We start from the raw sequence: 16,747 nt of genomic DNA, 5'->3' as shown, positions 1-16,747 counted from the left end.
TCATTGAAATTGGTAAGAAAGAAGTGAAATTGTCACAATATGCAGATGACATGATACTATCTATAGAAAACCCTAAGGATGCCACCAAAAACACTACTAGATACAAAAATCAATATACAGAAATCTGTTGCACTTTTATACACTAATAATGAAGCAGCAGAAAGAGAAATTAAGAAAACAATCCCATTTAAAATTGCACCAAAAAAATAAAATACTTAGGAATGAACGTAACCGAGGAGGTAAAAGGCCTGTACTCTGAAAACTATAAAACATTATTGAAAGAAATTGAAGATGATACAAATAAATGGAAAAAAAATCCAGGTTCACAGATTGAGAGGAAAAAATAGTTGAAATGTCCATACCATACAAAGCAGTTGATAGATTTAATGCAATCCCTATCAAAATACCAACAGCATTTTTCACAGAACTAGAATGAGTAATCCTAAAATTTGTATAAAGCCACAGAAGACCCTAGATAAACAAAATAATCTTGAAAAGAAGAACAAAACTGGAGGTAGCACAATCCCAGATATCAAGATATACTATTAAGCTATAGTAATGTAATCAGAATAGTATGGTACTGGCACAAAAATAGATAAATCAATGGAACAGAATAGAGAACCCAGAAATCCATGATATTACAGTCAATCAATCTTCAATAAAGGAGACAAGAATAATCAATGGGAAAAAGGCAGTCTCTTTCAACTAGTGGTTTTAGGGAAATTGGATAGCTACATGAAAATGAATGAAACTGGACCACTCTCTCACAGCATACAAAAAAATAAATGCAAATGGAGTAAAGATCTAATTGTGAGACCTGAAACCATTAAAAAATCATAAAAGAAAGCATAGGCAATAATTTCTCTAACATCAACTGTAGCAACGTTTTTTAGATAATGCTCTTGGGGCAACAGAAACAAAAACAAAAATAAACTATAGGGATTACATCAAAAGTTTCTACACAGCAAAGGAAACAATCAACAAAACAAAAGACAACCTATTGAATAGGAGAAGATATTTGCATATGACATTCCCAGTAAAGGGTTAGTACTCAAAGGGGTTATTCTTGTATATGTAAAGAACACATACAAATGACCACAGATGGCCAAGAGAGGAAAAGATCCTCAACATCATCATCATCAAGAAAATGCAAATCAAAACTGCAATGAGAAGGTTGCTTGGCTGGCTCAGTCAGAAAAGCATGTGAATCTTGATCTTGGGGATGTGAGTTCAATTCCCACATTGAGGGTACAGATTTCTTTTTTTTTTTTTTTTGAGGGTACAGATTTCTTAAATAAATAAATTTTTTTAAATTTTTTTATTGGAGTTCAATTTGCCAACATATAGCATAACACCCAGTGATCATCCTGCCAAATGCCCCCTTCATTGCCCATCACCCAGTCACCCCAACCCCCGCCCCCCCCCCCACCCATTTCCCCTTCCATTCCCCCTTGTTCATTTCCCAGAGTTAGGTGTCTCTCGTGTTTGTCATCCTCACTGATATTTTCACTCATTTTCTCTCCTTTCCCTTTATTCCCTTTCACTAATTTTTATATTTCTCAAATGAATGAGACCATATAATGTTTGTCCTTTTCCAATTGACTAATTTCACTCAACATAATACCCTCCACTGCATATTTTAAAAAATATACAATGAGATAGCACCTCACACCTGTCAGAATGGCTAAGATCAAAAACACAAGAAACAACAAGTGTTGGCAAGGATGTGGAGAAAAAGGAACTCTCATGCAAATTGGTACAAGCCACTGTGCAAAACAGTGACAAGATTCTTCAAAAAATTAAAAGTAAAAAAAAAAGTAGAAGTAGAACTACCATATGATCTAGTAATTACTTTCCTGGGTATTTACCCAAAGAATACAAAAACACTAATTGGGAAAGATATATGCATTCCTATATTTATTGCGACGTTATTTATAATAGCCAAATTATGGAAGCAGTCCAAGTGTCCATAGAGAGATGAATGGATAAAGAAAAAGTAGCATATATATACAATAATATTACTCAGCCATAAAAAATAATGAAATCTTTCCATTTGCATACCACATGATTTCACTCACATGTGGAATTTAAGAAATAAACGAACAAAGGGGTAGGGGAAGAGACAAACCAAGAAACAGACTTCTTAACTATAGAAAACAAACTGATGGTTACCAGACAGGAGATGGGTGGAGAAATGGGTGAAATAGGTGATGGGGATTAAGAGTACACTTATCATTGATCAGTTCTGAGAATGTAGAATTATTGAATCATTATATTGTATACCTGAAATTAATATAACACTGTATGTTAAACATACTGAAATTAAAATATAAACAAGTAAGCAGAGATTAAAGTTACATTTTTAAAAAAATTAAAGAATAATAAGGATGCCTGGTGGCTCAATGGTTAAACATCTGACTTGATTTCGGTTCAGGTCATGATCTCAGGGTTGTGAGATTGAGTCCTGAATTGGTCTCCACGCTGGGCCTGGAGCCTGCTTAAGATTCTCTCTCTCCCTCCCTCTACCCTTTCCCCTCCCTCTCTCCTCCTCTCTTTCTCTAAAAATAAATAAATAAATAAACAAACAAATAAATAAATAAACTCTTAGATAAATACTCATATGGTTCCTGTAAGAAAACTCAGGACTTTCCTCAAGAAACAGTTCAGGCCCTCAAGTTCAATACAATAAATCCAAGGTGGGGACAGGGAAGCTTTGTCTTCCCTCCCTTCCTATCTTCTGAGATTCTGAGACCTACTGATAACACAAGAATAAACCCAGAACAATAAGGAGAACAGAATGAGAATTGCCAGTGGATGAGAGATTCAAGCCAGTATGCGGAAAATGGAAGGAGGCTAAAAACCTGTGGTTAGATAATAGAGAACAAGCAGTGCAGAATGTACAGGAAGGACATTCGGTGTAGGAGAGGGTCAGTCTCCCACAGAAGATTCAGAAAGAGTTGGCAGGTACATCAGAGGGCAGGAGTCAGAGGGGAGGCTAAAACAAGGGATTAGTTGAAATCATGTCTAATACATGACTGCAGCACACACCAACCACCACTCCCCACCTTCCCCTCCCATTCCTAATACATGGAGTACCACCAAGCATTTGACTCCTGCTTCCCCAGCCTCCCTTAAAAAGGTTTTTTGTTATTAAAAAACTGAATAAACTGAGGAGAACCAAGAGTGCTCAGGCTGGATGCCAGCGCCCTAAGTAAAGCTCTCTCTAGTCTTGCCTTTTGAGCGCCAAATCTTCCCCCTAAAAAATTAAAAGGCTCCAGAATTCTTACCCTAAAATGAAGACAACCAGTGGTTAGGTCTATTTATAGAAGCAGTGGCTGGCTGTCCACCAAGATCTTGTGCTCCTCATTCTTCAGTGTGATATACTTCTTCTGGGAAATGAGTATCCAGCCAGGGACCTCATTTTCCAGTCTCTCTTGCACTCAGGTGTAGTCATCTAACTAGTAGAATGTGAGTAGAAGGGAAATGTGTCACTTCCAGCCAGGGCTTTTGAGAAGGTAGGTGTGCCTTTTCACTTTCTTGTTTACCCTTCTGGCAGCTCAAAGCAGAAGGCACCATGGCTCAAGGAGATACTAGGGGAGAAAATTCGGGGCCTCTAAATTATCACATGCAAGAAACTCACCTGCCAATCAGGGGCATTCGCATTGTACTATGACACAGATAAGACACAAATCTATTGTGTAAAGCCATTGCAATTTGGAGGTTTATCTGGGTAACTGGCATTCCCATAATCAGTGATCCGCCCCCCATGTACACAGAGCCATCCCACAGGAAGACAGACCTATATGTACAACAGTAAGAAACTCCTAAAAGCTATCTGGAACAGTTACATTCTTAAACATGATGAGCAACTCAAGATCACAAGACAGAAAATAAGCAACATAAGAGAGAAAGACTGAGGTAAATAGTACATGTACTAATCTTAGGGAAAGAACAGAGATTATTGGAGGAGAAAAATAAGCTGTAAAATTTTTAAATTAGCATTATCAGAGAAATTTAAAAAGATATTGCTTCCACAAAATTCCAACTGGATGCTCTTACCTCTCATCCTGACTTCCCTAACACATACCAAAATAAAAATCCAAAAGAAGACGTCTTGGAAATTAAAAAATGTTATTGCTGAAAATTTTTTAAATCAGTGGAAGAATTCAAAAACAAAGTCTAGGACCACTCCTAAGACACAAAGCAAAAGATAAAATGAGGGAAAACTTTAGAAAAAAAAAGATAAAACAAGTCCCAAAGATTCAATATCCACCAAAAAAAAAAGAAGAAGAAGAAAGAAATAGATTTTATTTTATTTTTTTAAAAGATTTAATTTATTTATTCATGAGAGACACACAGAGAAAGACAGAGACACAGGCAGAGGGAGAAGCAGGCTCCCCGCAGGAAGCCAATGTGGGACTCAATTCCGGAACCCCAGGATCACTTCCTGAGCCAAAGGCAGAAACTCAACTGCTAAGCTACCCAGGCATCCCCCTCCCTTTTTTTTTTTTAAGATTTTATTATTATTATTATTTATTATTATTTATTATTTATTATTATTAGCTTTTAAAACATGTGTTTATATGTATTTATATATTGTTATTATTTTATTTTTTTCCTAGAAGCAATGGGTGATTAATTCTCATACAGTAAATGAAAGGCTTTAAGTCACTAAATGAATTCATCAAAATGTTTACTGAGTAATGTAAAGATGGTACACCACCAATATTCTTAGAAAAAAAATCACAGTTAAGTTGAGCAGCTTGAATTTGGATCAAAAATGGCAGAAAAAGATACACAAGTGCAAAAATCACATAAATTCAGGTAATTCTAATATATGGTTTATTGGAAACCCTCATAGCATTTTTCAAAATGACTTACAGATATTATATTAATAAGGCACAGTAGAGAGGATAGGGTTTAAAAGATGTCATCAATCTCTTATTTAAGCACTGCCTTTCATTTTGAAAGAAATGATACAATTTAAAATCAGAACTTCCTTCTCAAAAGGTGGTATGAGGACTATAACATTGACTCCACAGGCAATTTCAACAAAAATAAAATTTACACAACTCACTGGGAAACAAAATGCATGTGAAATTTATCATGTTAGTCAATGGGTCACAAACATTATTGCTAAGAACAAAACAACATAGTGAAAAGTTGAATATACCAGTCAAGTTTAGTTATCCTGACTTTTTAAATTCACAAATAAAATATAACTTTCCAAACAAATTCATTCAGTAATCACAATCACATTGGATCTCATTCTAATTTATATTAAAAAAAAAAGATGGTTAAATAATCACAGATCAAGAGTCTTCCACATAGTGAATTCCATCTTGTTAAGGAAAAAAAAAAAGAAAGAAAATAAGTAGTCCTTAAATTTTTTTTAGCTCTCCATAATATATGTCACATAAAATTAAAGTTTTCCGTGTGTGTGTGTGTGTGTGTGTGTGTGATTTCCTAACTCTGGAGGAGGATGTATTTATATACATATATAGATAGATCTATATATATAGGACAGATATATATATACATCCCCCCTCCAGAGTTAAGGAATGCCATAAGTATTTCTAGTAAAGGAGATAAATGAGTGCCAAGCAAAATGAATGAAAGAAGATCATCTAGACATAACATCACAAAATTTTAAAACACCAAAATTTAAAAGATTTCTTAATTAAATTTTTTATTGTGGAAGAACACAAAACACAAGGTTTTCTAACTATAGGCACGATGTTGTTCAGCAGATTTCTAGAATTTATTCACCTTGCACAATCAGAACTTCATACTTGTTGAACACCAACTCCCAATTTTTCCCTTCTTCCAGACTCTGGTAACCACCATTCTCTCTGCTTCTATGAATTTGACTACTTTAGATACCTATTATAAGTATAATCATGCACTGTCTGTCTTTCTGTGACTGGCATACTTCCCTTAGCATAATGTCCTCAGGATTCACCCGTATTGTCATATGTGTCAGGATTTCCCTCTTTCTTATGACTGAATAAAGCTCCATTGTATGTCTTTGGGTTTTTTAGGTTGTTTTTTTTTTTTTTTAATCCATCCATCCATCAGTGGACATTTAGGTTGTTTCCACATCTTGGTTATTGTGAATAATACTGCAGTGAAAACGAGGAGAGAAAATCTTTTAAAGCCTTTAGAGAAGAAGAGCAAAAAAGGTCACTTACCAAGGAACAGTAAACATCAAACTGCTTGTCAATAATTCTCACCCTAAAAGATAGTGGAACCAAACTTTCACAGTTCCAAGGGCAATAAAATATTTGAATAAAGAATTCTGTGCTCTACCAAATTATAAATCAATGTGAAGGCATACGACAAGATGTCTTCAGATTTACAGATACTCAGAAATTTCCTCTCCCATCTGTGTTTTCTTTTTATGTTTGTTTGTTTTTTTTTAAGATTTTATTTATTCATGAGAGACACAGAGAGAAAGGCAGAGAGAGAAGCAGACTCCCTGTGGGAAGCCCAATGCAGGACTCGATCCTGGGATACCGGGATCGCGACCTGAGCCAAAGGCAGACCCTCAGCCACTGAGTCACCAGGTGCCCTACCAGGTGTTTTCTGCTGAAATTGTGTTTAATATATTCCAGAGAAATGAGATGGAAACCAACAAAGAGGGAGATATGGAATATAAAAAAGATGGAACTCAGGAGTCTAATGTAAAACAATTCAAGGGTGAGGCTGTGCATAGGGTTTACAACCTAAATCAGAAGAGGAAGTCAGTGGGCCTCAGGTACAATGTCTTTTTTTTTTTTTTTTAAGATTCTATTTATTTATTCATGATAGACATAGAGAGAGAGAGAGAGAGAGAGAGAGAGGCAGAGGGAGAAGCAGGCTCCTCGCCGGGAGCCCAACAGGGGACTCGATCCCAGGACTCCAGGACCACGCCCTGGACCAAAGGCAGGCACTGAACCGCGGAGCCACCCAGGGATCCCCGGTACAATGTCAAGAAGAAAAATGAAATGTAGTCTGTGCGAAAGATATAATGACTATAGAATGGATGGTATTGATGATATGGTAAAGAAAACGTGTTGTTGTTGTTTTTCTCAACAAGATAAAAAAAAATGGCAGTCAGAAATTCCAGGCTGCTCTGGGAACAATAAGAATTGCATTTTTAAAAATTCATGATAGGTGCACCTGGATAGCTCAGTCAGTTAAGCATCCGACTCTTGATTTCAGCTCAAGTCATGATCTCAAGGTTGTGAGACTGAGCTCCACATGGGGCACCATGCTAGGTATGGAGTCTGCTAAAGGTACTTTCTCTCCCTCTCCCGCTGCCCCCTGCTCCCACCCTCTGCTCACATGTGCAAGCACTCTCTCTCTCTCCTTTTCTCTCTCTTTCTAAAAAAGAAAAAAAAAATCATGATAAAAAAAGGAAGACAGCTAAAATGTGGCATAATTTTAAGCAATTTCTGAAATTACAAAAGAAAATTTACTTGATGTGGATGCTAGAACATTCTTCTTCAAGGAGCCCAGTGGTCATGACCTTGGACTTACTTCTGTTTAAATGTAATTTCTGCACATTATCTGGCTATGAACAATAATTACGTAGAAACGGGTTGATTGTTAAGTTTTAGGATCGACCTATCAAAAACACATGAAAGACAGGTTACAATAAAGAATGAACTCGGCATTAACCTTGAAAATGCAAAAACAGAAGTATGGATGACAGAAAATTGTAGGCAGAAGGGTAGAAGGTACCCCTGGAAGCTATATAAATCCTTCTAAGTACAAGACAGACCATGTTATTCTCTGCTCAAAACCTTTCAATGGCTTCCCATTCCACCCAGAGTAAAAGTGAGAAGTCCTTATATTGGTCCCAATGGCCTTATATCATCTTGTCTTCTGTTATCTCTCTGATCTCGTCATCCACCACAGGGCCCTTTGTTCACTCCATTCCAGTCATGCTACCATCCTTGCCAATCCGTGAATGTGCCAGCACACTCCTGCTTTGAGGCCTTTGCTATATGCTCTGACTGAATACTCTTCAAGGATATTCATGTGGATAACTCCCTCCCTTTGTTCAAACATCTGAGGCCAAATATGACCACCCAGTTTAAAATTTTTACTCCTAAAAATAAAATAAAATAAAAATAAAATTAAATTAAAAAGTGTTACTCCTGCTTCCCTGCCTCCTAATTCCTTTTAATCTTATTCTACTTTTTTTCCCATTAAATATGTCAATGTCTACTATATAATTTATGTGTCTCAACATCCCTCCTCCCACTAGAATGTAGAGGTCAGTGAGTCTGGGATCTTTGTTTTGATCACTGAGCACTTGGAATAGTGCCTACCATCATAGTAGATACTCAACAAGTAATAATTAAATGAATAAATATAGTTTAAGAATCAAGAGATATTATAGATAAGTCTGTTGAGACAAAACCTAGAGGTATATTATTTAGAAATATAAAAGCAGGGACACCTGGATGGCTCAGGGGTTGAGCATCTGCCTTCAGTTCAGAACATGATCTCAGGGTCACAGGATGGAGTCCTGCATCGGGCTCCCGGCATGGGGCCTGCTTCTCCCTCTGCCTGTGTCTCTGCCTCTCTCCCTCTCTCTCTTTCTCTCCCTTTTGCTCTCTAAAAAAACAAAAAACAAAAACAAAAACAACCCAGTATATCTTACCTCATGTGTGTATATATGTTTGTTATAAGCATAGAAATGAAGACTTGAAGGATGCAGACCAGATTACTTGCAGCTATAACTTCTTAGGAGATAGTTTAAGGAATAAAAGAGTAAAAATTAGTAATTATTAAAAATAATTTTAATCTTTTTACCAAAGGAAGGTTGTTTGCTTCTGGAACGTAGGACTCAGAAGTAGGGACAGAGAGATATTATTTTTCAGTATAAATTCCTCAGTTCTGTTTTATTTTTGCCACATGTATGTATCATTTTGATAAAAATTGAAAGAGGGAAATAAATTTAAAAAGAAGATAAAGAATAAACAGATCTAGTCTTTACTCCAGCACAGAAACAAATATCCAACAGTTTCCCAAAGCACCATGTCATGAAGGCCAAGATGATGCTAACCTTGACAATTTTCAGAGTGGGTGCTTCCAGTTGATCACCATGGTTACAAAAATTAAAATGGGGAGGTGCCTGGGTGGCTTACTTGGTTAAGCCTCCAACTCTTGGTTTCGACTCAGGTCAGGATCTCACTACTGTGGGATGGAGCCCCATACCTGGCTCTGCACTCACCAGAGTGTCCTTCAGATTCTCTCTCCCTCTCCCTCACTCTCTCACTCTTAAATAAATAAATAAAATATTTTTAAAATGAAATAACATTAAACATTTGGTTTTCAGCACTTTGATTTCCTATACACTTGTATGGATTTCAAAATGTTCCTCAATTATCTCAAATAGTCTCTATTTGAAAGCAAAGATCTCCTCTCATATCAGCCTGCCAGAGAATTAGTCTAGTATTTTAGCATTTGACTTCCTTTTCTTCTTTCTAGATCATGTGAGTTGGCTTTGCCTCTTTATGAGTTTGTCAAAAGCAAAAGTAAGATGCCAAACCAAACACCTGTCACTAAACAGAAGATTTAGTACTTCTACCTAAAAGAATGTTTGTTACAACAGGAATCCTGTAATCATTAAACCAAGATGAGGCCCCAGCCCTGGTCGATGGTGTAACCTTAGACACAGAAGGCTTCTTCTCACTTCCAGAGGACCCCTGAAGGACAGGGCATCTTCTTCCACAGTGCTGTCAAGAACTGGGAGGAAAGTTCTGATAATGAGGGGCTATGCTTATCTACACAGGGTTCGACAAAACACAAGGGCCAAAGCCCTTAGCCACTTATTCATTGGTCAGCCCTGGCATCTGATACTAATGTTCTTCCAATTTCTAGCAAGGCTGGAGGGGTTGATAAAGACACTATCAGCAAGACCTCAGGCAGAAGAGGAATTCTGGTTCTCAACACTCATCTTGTCCCACAGGGTGGAGAAGAACACAGTAACAGTTAATATCACAGAACAAAAGGTTCCTTAATCTTCACAGTATATCACTAGGATGGGAAAGCCTGCTATAAAGATTAGCTTACCTACATCAAAGGTAAAGTGACAAACCATTAAACTCATTTAAAACAGTAAATGCTAAAATTTTATCTGTGCATTTGTGTACCTGCTTTGGAAAAAAAAATATGAAAACCATATTGTAGCTCCCATTGGATAAGTTTATTATGTAGTTTATTGAGTTTATTAAACATAGGACAATTAAATTTGGGAGGACATCAATCAAAGATAACAATGCTAGTTTTAGGATTGTTGATATTATGTCTTTTTTTTTCAGACAAAGTTTATTTTAGAAAGATTGATTGCCCATTGAGGTCATTCTTGATTCTTGAAAGTAAAACCATATTGACACAATTACCTACCCACTCTGCCCCATTTTCTAAAATGGTGGGGGCAAGTGTCAGAAGGTGATTTTGTTTTAGAGCACTTTCGATTTCAGAAGAACTATTCCTGTGGTGCCCAAATCTTTCAATGCTATTAAAATGCAGACTTTAAAAGCACCAGCAACCAGGAATCTTTATTAGGCTGGTCTACAATTCCTGTCCTCCTCAATCTCAATAATCTCGATTCCATGCAGATGTCCGAGCTAGAAACCTGGGAGCAATTCTGGCTCTCTCCCTCTATCATATCCAATCATCTACGAAATCCAATTGACGATAATTTAAAAATATATCATGAACCTTTTCCTTTTTAAAAAAGATATTTTATTTATTTATTCATGAGAGACAGAGAGAGAGAGAGAGGCAGAGAGCGGGCAGAGGGAGAAGCAGACTCCCTGCAGGGAGCCCGATGTGGGACTCGATCCCGGGACCCCAGGATCACACCCTGGGCCAAAGGCAGATGCTCAACCACTGAGTCACCCAGGTGTCTACCACCACCACCACCCCTTTTTTTTTTTAAGTAAAATAGCCTTGTTTTATTATGTACAGACTATATATAAACAAACCACTCATCTGAAAACAGTAGGTTCTGGCTTTTTTCAGGGCCGTTGGAAGCTTCTTAGAGACAGTTCCTTCCCCAGTAAAGGGAGTGTGTGTGTGTGTGTGTGTGTGTGTGTGTGTGTTCATGTGCATATGTGTGTAACCTTTTGATTCCATGCGGTTTGACCAGCCTCATCTAGCCACATGCCCCTACTTGCCTTGAACCCTGGCTCCAGCTTCTCTGGTCCAGGAGAGACCTCAGCCTCGGGAAGACATAAGCCAATCACTCAACCTCCATCTTATTCTGCAAAAAATCAATGAAGACTTGCTGCTCTGCTAGGTAAAAATGCTTATAAACATTGATCTTATTCCGAATCTGTTTTGGAGTATCTTGATAGTAATTTTTCTCAACCCGGGCCATAGCCTTATGGTCCTCCCCGTGATTCTCCACCATGTAGCCCACATAGACAATGAGGTCTCCAGACAGTGCTTCCTTTCTTTCCTGGGAGGCTGGCTTCTGCCTCTAGATCACTTAGCACATAGGGCTTCTGCACAAGCATCTTAGGCCTCTCCTCCATGTCCACCTCCTTGGCATGGCCTCACCTTTGTCTTACAGAGGGGCACCTCCTTGTTGGGGTCCATAGCCAACCCCATCTCTGCCAGGTTCTGCTGCACGGATTTGCCATGGTCCCAGGCATGTCGGATGTGGAAACACTCCATCAGTGGAGCTGCTTTGCATCAAGCATTCCGGTTCAGATGCTCCCATTTAACACTGTAACCAAACTTCTGTCTCCTGGTCTTCCCCTTGGCCATGGGCATGGCAATGACCACCAAACTGGTAATGACAACTGGGTGGCTCTCATTCGCAGCACCTCATGTTGCAGGCTACTTTCCTGCAGATCTCTTATGAGCCTCTTCATGCTCTCTAGTAAAGATATTCTCAGTCCCCACTCTCTCTCATTTGGGCTGCTACAACAATAATTCTTAAAGTAAAAAATAGCAACAAATACTTCATAATATTTACTTTGGGTCATGAACTCCTCTAAGTACTTACCTGTTAGCTCATTTGTTCCTTTCAACAACCCTGTACAGTGTTCTGTTACCTTACCCACTCTGAGGAAGCATGCACAGAGGAGTCCAGTGACTTACCCAAAGTCACACAACTAAAGAGGTGGGAAAGCCAGAATCACCTCCTGACTCACACTCTGCATTCATACCTGTCATCCTCTGGTCTGATATCCACTCAGCAGCCAGTGTGATTACTTAAAACAAGTGACCTTTACCCAGGAACAGAAACTCTTTTAAGGTGAGAGCTGAAAACAGCTTTCTTCTTCCCTTCCCCAAAGTCTGATCAAATCAGCTCCACAGAAAGGTTCTTTCCTAATGCCTAGGGAAAGTCCCTTGACTTTTTTGGCATGGCTCAGTTAATCAAAATTCTTATTAGTCACGAAGTAGCCTCAATTCAATAATAAAAACGGCCAGTCCGGTGTGTTGGTTAAAACTTTGAACTTTACTGCAGTTAATGTTTCCTCCTACTGCTTGGGCTGGAGGCCTTTGCTGTGGGGATTAGTGAATCTTCATTCTCTCAGCTGGCCTTTGGTCAGCCAGGAGTGGAGGGGCCAGAGGAGATAGAGAGATAAGAGGTAGGTCTTGTTTGACAGGCACGCATGTAACCTAGCTCTGGTCTGTTCTGGCCATGGCACGTGTTTAAAGCTGACTGCGGCTCTCAAGGTGGGTTTTAAGAGCACCTGGGGTATCCTGCTGTGCATCCCCTTTTCTATAGCTTCCTTGACGTGCTGAAACCTCCACCTGAACTGGACACTTATGCAGGAACTCCAGCCTCAGCCTCACCCTCAGCCTCTGACGGCACATCCGTAGCCTCTTTCTGCTAAGGTTGTCTGGTTTAGGCATAAGGCCTCCTGGGCGTGATCCCATTTTAAAGAACCTGGGCATATATTCCTATCAAGGCTTCCACACTTTTAAGATGCCAATGAAAGGATTATAGTTACTCTCCAAATACAGTTCTTTATTCTGATGCCAGTAAACTATTTTCCAAGTATTTCTGTGTTCCATGGAATCCAGGGGATACAAGTCAAATTCTCCATCCTGTCTCCCTAAAGCCTTCCCCACTAAGGACATGAAGTAAGAACACCTGTCCCACCAGTCTCCCAGGGGTGTAGAGAAGACTTGAAATGCACTGAAAGATTTTTTCCATGGAAAACTTCTAAATCTCAACTAGCTTCTCAGCCCCTTCAGCCTCAGCCCTTCTGTATCCCCAAGGCAGTGGGGTAAAGATCCACAGAACTGGTTTTTAGCACCTTCTCCATAATTCTGCCATTAATGATCTGACTCTAACACTTCACTTTGGAATGTGGGGGCAATGAAAGGAATCAGCTGAGTCGGTGAGTCAGAGAGAGTCCTGTTTTAACATCCTATTAGAAAGATTAATATGGGGATCCCTGGGTGGCGCAGCGGTTTGGCGCCTGTCTTTGGCCTAGGGCGCGATCCTGGAGACCCGGGATCGATTCCCACATCGGGCTCCCGGTGCATGGAGCCTGCTTGTGTCTCTGCCTCTCCTTCTCTCTCTGTGACTATCATAAATAAATAAAAATTTAAAAAAAAAAAAAAGAAAGATTAATATGCGTTTCCACTGCCATTAGGATTAAATGCTAACCCCTTAATATGTTCTATAGCATGCTGCATGTTCTTTCTTCTACCACCCTTTGTCTTCTCACCTCTCAGGTCTCAGTTTAAATATTATCTCATTACTACAAAGGACTTTCCCCACCTTTACTCCAGTATTCTCACTCAAATACTCTATTTTATTTTATCACATTTATCACAAATCATATAATTGCATGTTTACCAGTTTGTGGTCCTATGGCCAGAGACTCTAACTATTTACCAAAGCATTTCTATGTTCGTCCTACGTATACAACTGGACTACATTTCCCAGCTTCCCTTGCAGTTAGGTGCAGTCATGGGACTAAGTGCTAGCTACTGGGGTATAGGCAGAAAATAGGAAATGGACCACTTCTATTAAGCCTCCCAAGTTTGACTCAGTTACCATTGTATACCTCAGTTAGGAAACCCTGATACAACAGGATTTTACCAGTTACTGATTGTGTAACTTTGAGAGTGTTGCATAATCTCCATGTGTTTCAGCTTCATCTATAAAACAAAAGAACAATATCTACCTCATTGAATGGTGAGATTTGAACAAATGAAGATGCTTAGACTAAAACAATGCCTACTACATAGTAAGTGCTCAATGAATGCAGATATAGTTACTGTTATTATGGAATAATAATACTGGCAAATACATGGAATAACAGAAATACGGATTTGCAAAGTTTAGATTGATACGGTAGAAAGACAGTTTTTAAAAATCATAACCAATAAGCATGTATTAGGATTAACAAAGCAGGGCTTGACTACCATGAGAGGTAAGAAATAGAGAACTTTAGAGTTAAAGTCTTAGGAACCTCTACCAATTAAATATCAATCAGAAATGGAAGTAAAGGAATTCTGAAAATGTAGCATAGATATTCAGATTCGATCAACAACAACAAAAGAATGAGCTTATACACAACTTTTCAGGAACATATTATGGTGTTCAGTCAAAGCACACCTGTATTCTTCAATACAAAATGTCACTCTAATCAACAAGGACAGCTGGAATACCTCTCCTTGTGCCCTTGCCCCTTCTGTACCACATAACCTCTATCTATATTCCCCTTTTACTAATAACTTCTATCTGGGAGGCAGCAACCTCACTCTCGCTCCAGCCCAGGCTTATCACATTAGTGCAAGGCCTCAACAAACATTTCCACAAATGAACATGTCTGATTAACTAAAATACATGTTAAGAAATCAAGTCTGCACTAAACATAAAGCAAAAAATTAAAGCAAGTCACTGGATACTTTTGGCAAAACTTCCTTTTAAATTCATTTATGCACTTATCTTCATTTCCTTTCCTACATGTCATTGGAAAAACATTTTTTTTTTTTTTTACCATCACATTATTATTTTGAGTTTTTTTTGCTTCATAGTAAAACCATCAGGATGAGATTATGCTACAATCTTCTTTGGCCAAACTGACTTGCCAAGCATGAAGCAGTCTTTTTGTTCCCACGAAGCCACCTCCCATCTTTTCTTAGCTAGGATTCTGAAGCATGCCAAAGAGAGGAAATGATACTGGATGTCTCAGCGTACCTTCAGTCCTGGCCTTCCTCTCTCTCAAACAACAACAACAACAACAAAAATAGCTTTTTATAAAGATAGCTCTTAAGATTCAGAGGAGAATTTAAAACATGTGAAGTTAAATATGGCATTAAAGACATCAGAATAAATAGTAGACTTACTGCATATCCCTACTACAATTCTCTTCACATTGAAAATTAAAAACCACAGATATGGAGGAAGGGCCTGCTTAGAACATTTTGTATTATAAATGGACTCACTTTAACAGATCATGCCTATCTACCCACTTAGAAAGTACTCTAGTAAAACAATTGTTAAAACCTTAAAAAAAAAAAAAAATCTTAACCTATCTACTGAAATCTGAATATTTCTTCTTAGAAAGATTATACAAATAAAAATTATGCTTTTCAACTGGGAAATTATATTTGAATGCAGTACCTATCACTGAGCTGTTTATTTGAACTATATTAACCATACCAGATTAAATCTAGAAAGCCCCTGACTTCAAGTATTCAAAGAACATGTAAGTTTAAAGCTTAAATCAAGCCCATCATGGATGGGCACTTTCCTTGTTGTTAAAGATAAAGGTCTTTTGCTATTTTAAGAATCTCCTTGGTTAAAGATTTTGAATGCAGTAAAAAAAAAAAAAAAAAAAAAAAAAAATCTATATACCTCAGACACTTGGCTAACCAAGAAGGTCAGGCTAAGTTTACAAGAGGCATTTGTCCAATTTATCAGTCTGAGAACATAAATATACTTAAATAATGAAGGAGAAAGCATTGAATATAAGTAACCTGGACACTCATTATTATCATAGTGCAAAATTCAAGATGTCCCAGAGTGCACTTCACATTTTCATCACTGGCTTCAGTTCAATCTTCAATTGAATATATATAATTCCAGAATATAGTATAAATATATTTCTTCCTTACAAGAGCATATTTTCTATATCCATCTTTTTTTTTTTTTTTATGATAGTCACAGAGAGAGAGAGAGAGAGGCAGAGGGAGAAGCAGGCTCCATGTACCAGGAGCCCGACGTGGGATTCGATCCTGGGTCTCCAGGATCACGCCCTGGGCCAAAGGCAGGCACCAAACCGCTGTGCCACCCAGGGATCCCTTCTATATCCATCTTAATCTGTTTCTCCTCCTGCATCCCCTAAATTAGCTTGAAGTACCACCATCCTCTCTGTCACAGAGACTCATAATATTGGGGTCATTTTTTTATTTTTACTTGTTCCCCTTATTCTATCACCTTATGCAAGAAGTTTCCAGGGTCTATTGACTCTAGTTTCACCATAACCTCTCCTGAGTCCTCTCTCTTTAATGCCCCAGCTAGTATCCCAATTCAGAGCCTATGGTCTGTGCTGCTATAATAACTAGCCTTCTAACTGGCGCCTCCATTAGCCTCTCCCTTGCCCTTGCCCAATATATCTTAAATACTCCTGTCAAGGCAAAGTTCCTAATGAACATATCTGATTGTTTATTCCATTGTTCAAATGCCTCATCGTCTTCAAAATAAAGTCTAGACTACCCAGCCTAGCAACTAAAACCAGGTTCTGGCCACAATCTATGTTTCCAGCCT

General features: G+C 38.3%; 1 pseudogene; it reads right to left on the bottom strand.

Annotated features, from left to right (window-relative positions):
* Window positions 1–11,242: 11,242 nt before the first annotated feature.
* On the bottom strand, window positions 11,243–11,778 carry LOC112679090 (nucleolar protein 16-like; annotated as a pseudogene).
* Between the last annotated feature and the right edge of the window lie 4,969 nt (window positions 11,779–16,747).

The sequence above is a fragment of the Canis lupus genome, chromosome 6, assembly GCF_003254725.2.
Source record: "Canis lupus dingo isolate Sandy chromosome 6, ASM325472v2, whole genome shotgun sequence".
In the NCBI taxonomy this organism is placed as follows: Eukaryota; Metazoa; Chordata; class Mammalia; order Carnivora; family Canidae; genus Canis; species Canis lupus.
This window is presented reverse-complemented; position numbering and strand designations above follow the sequence as displayed.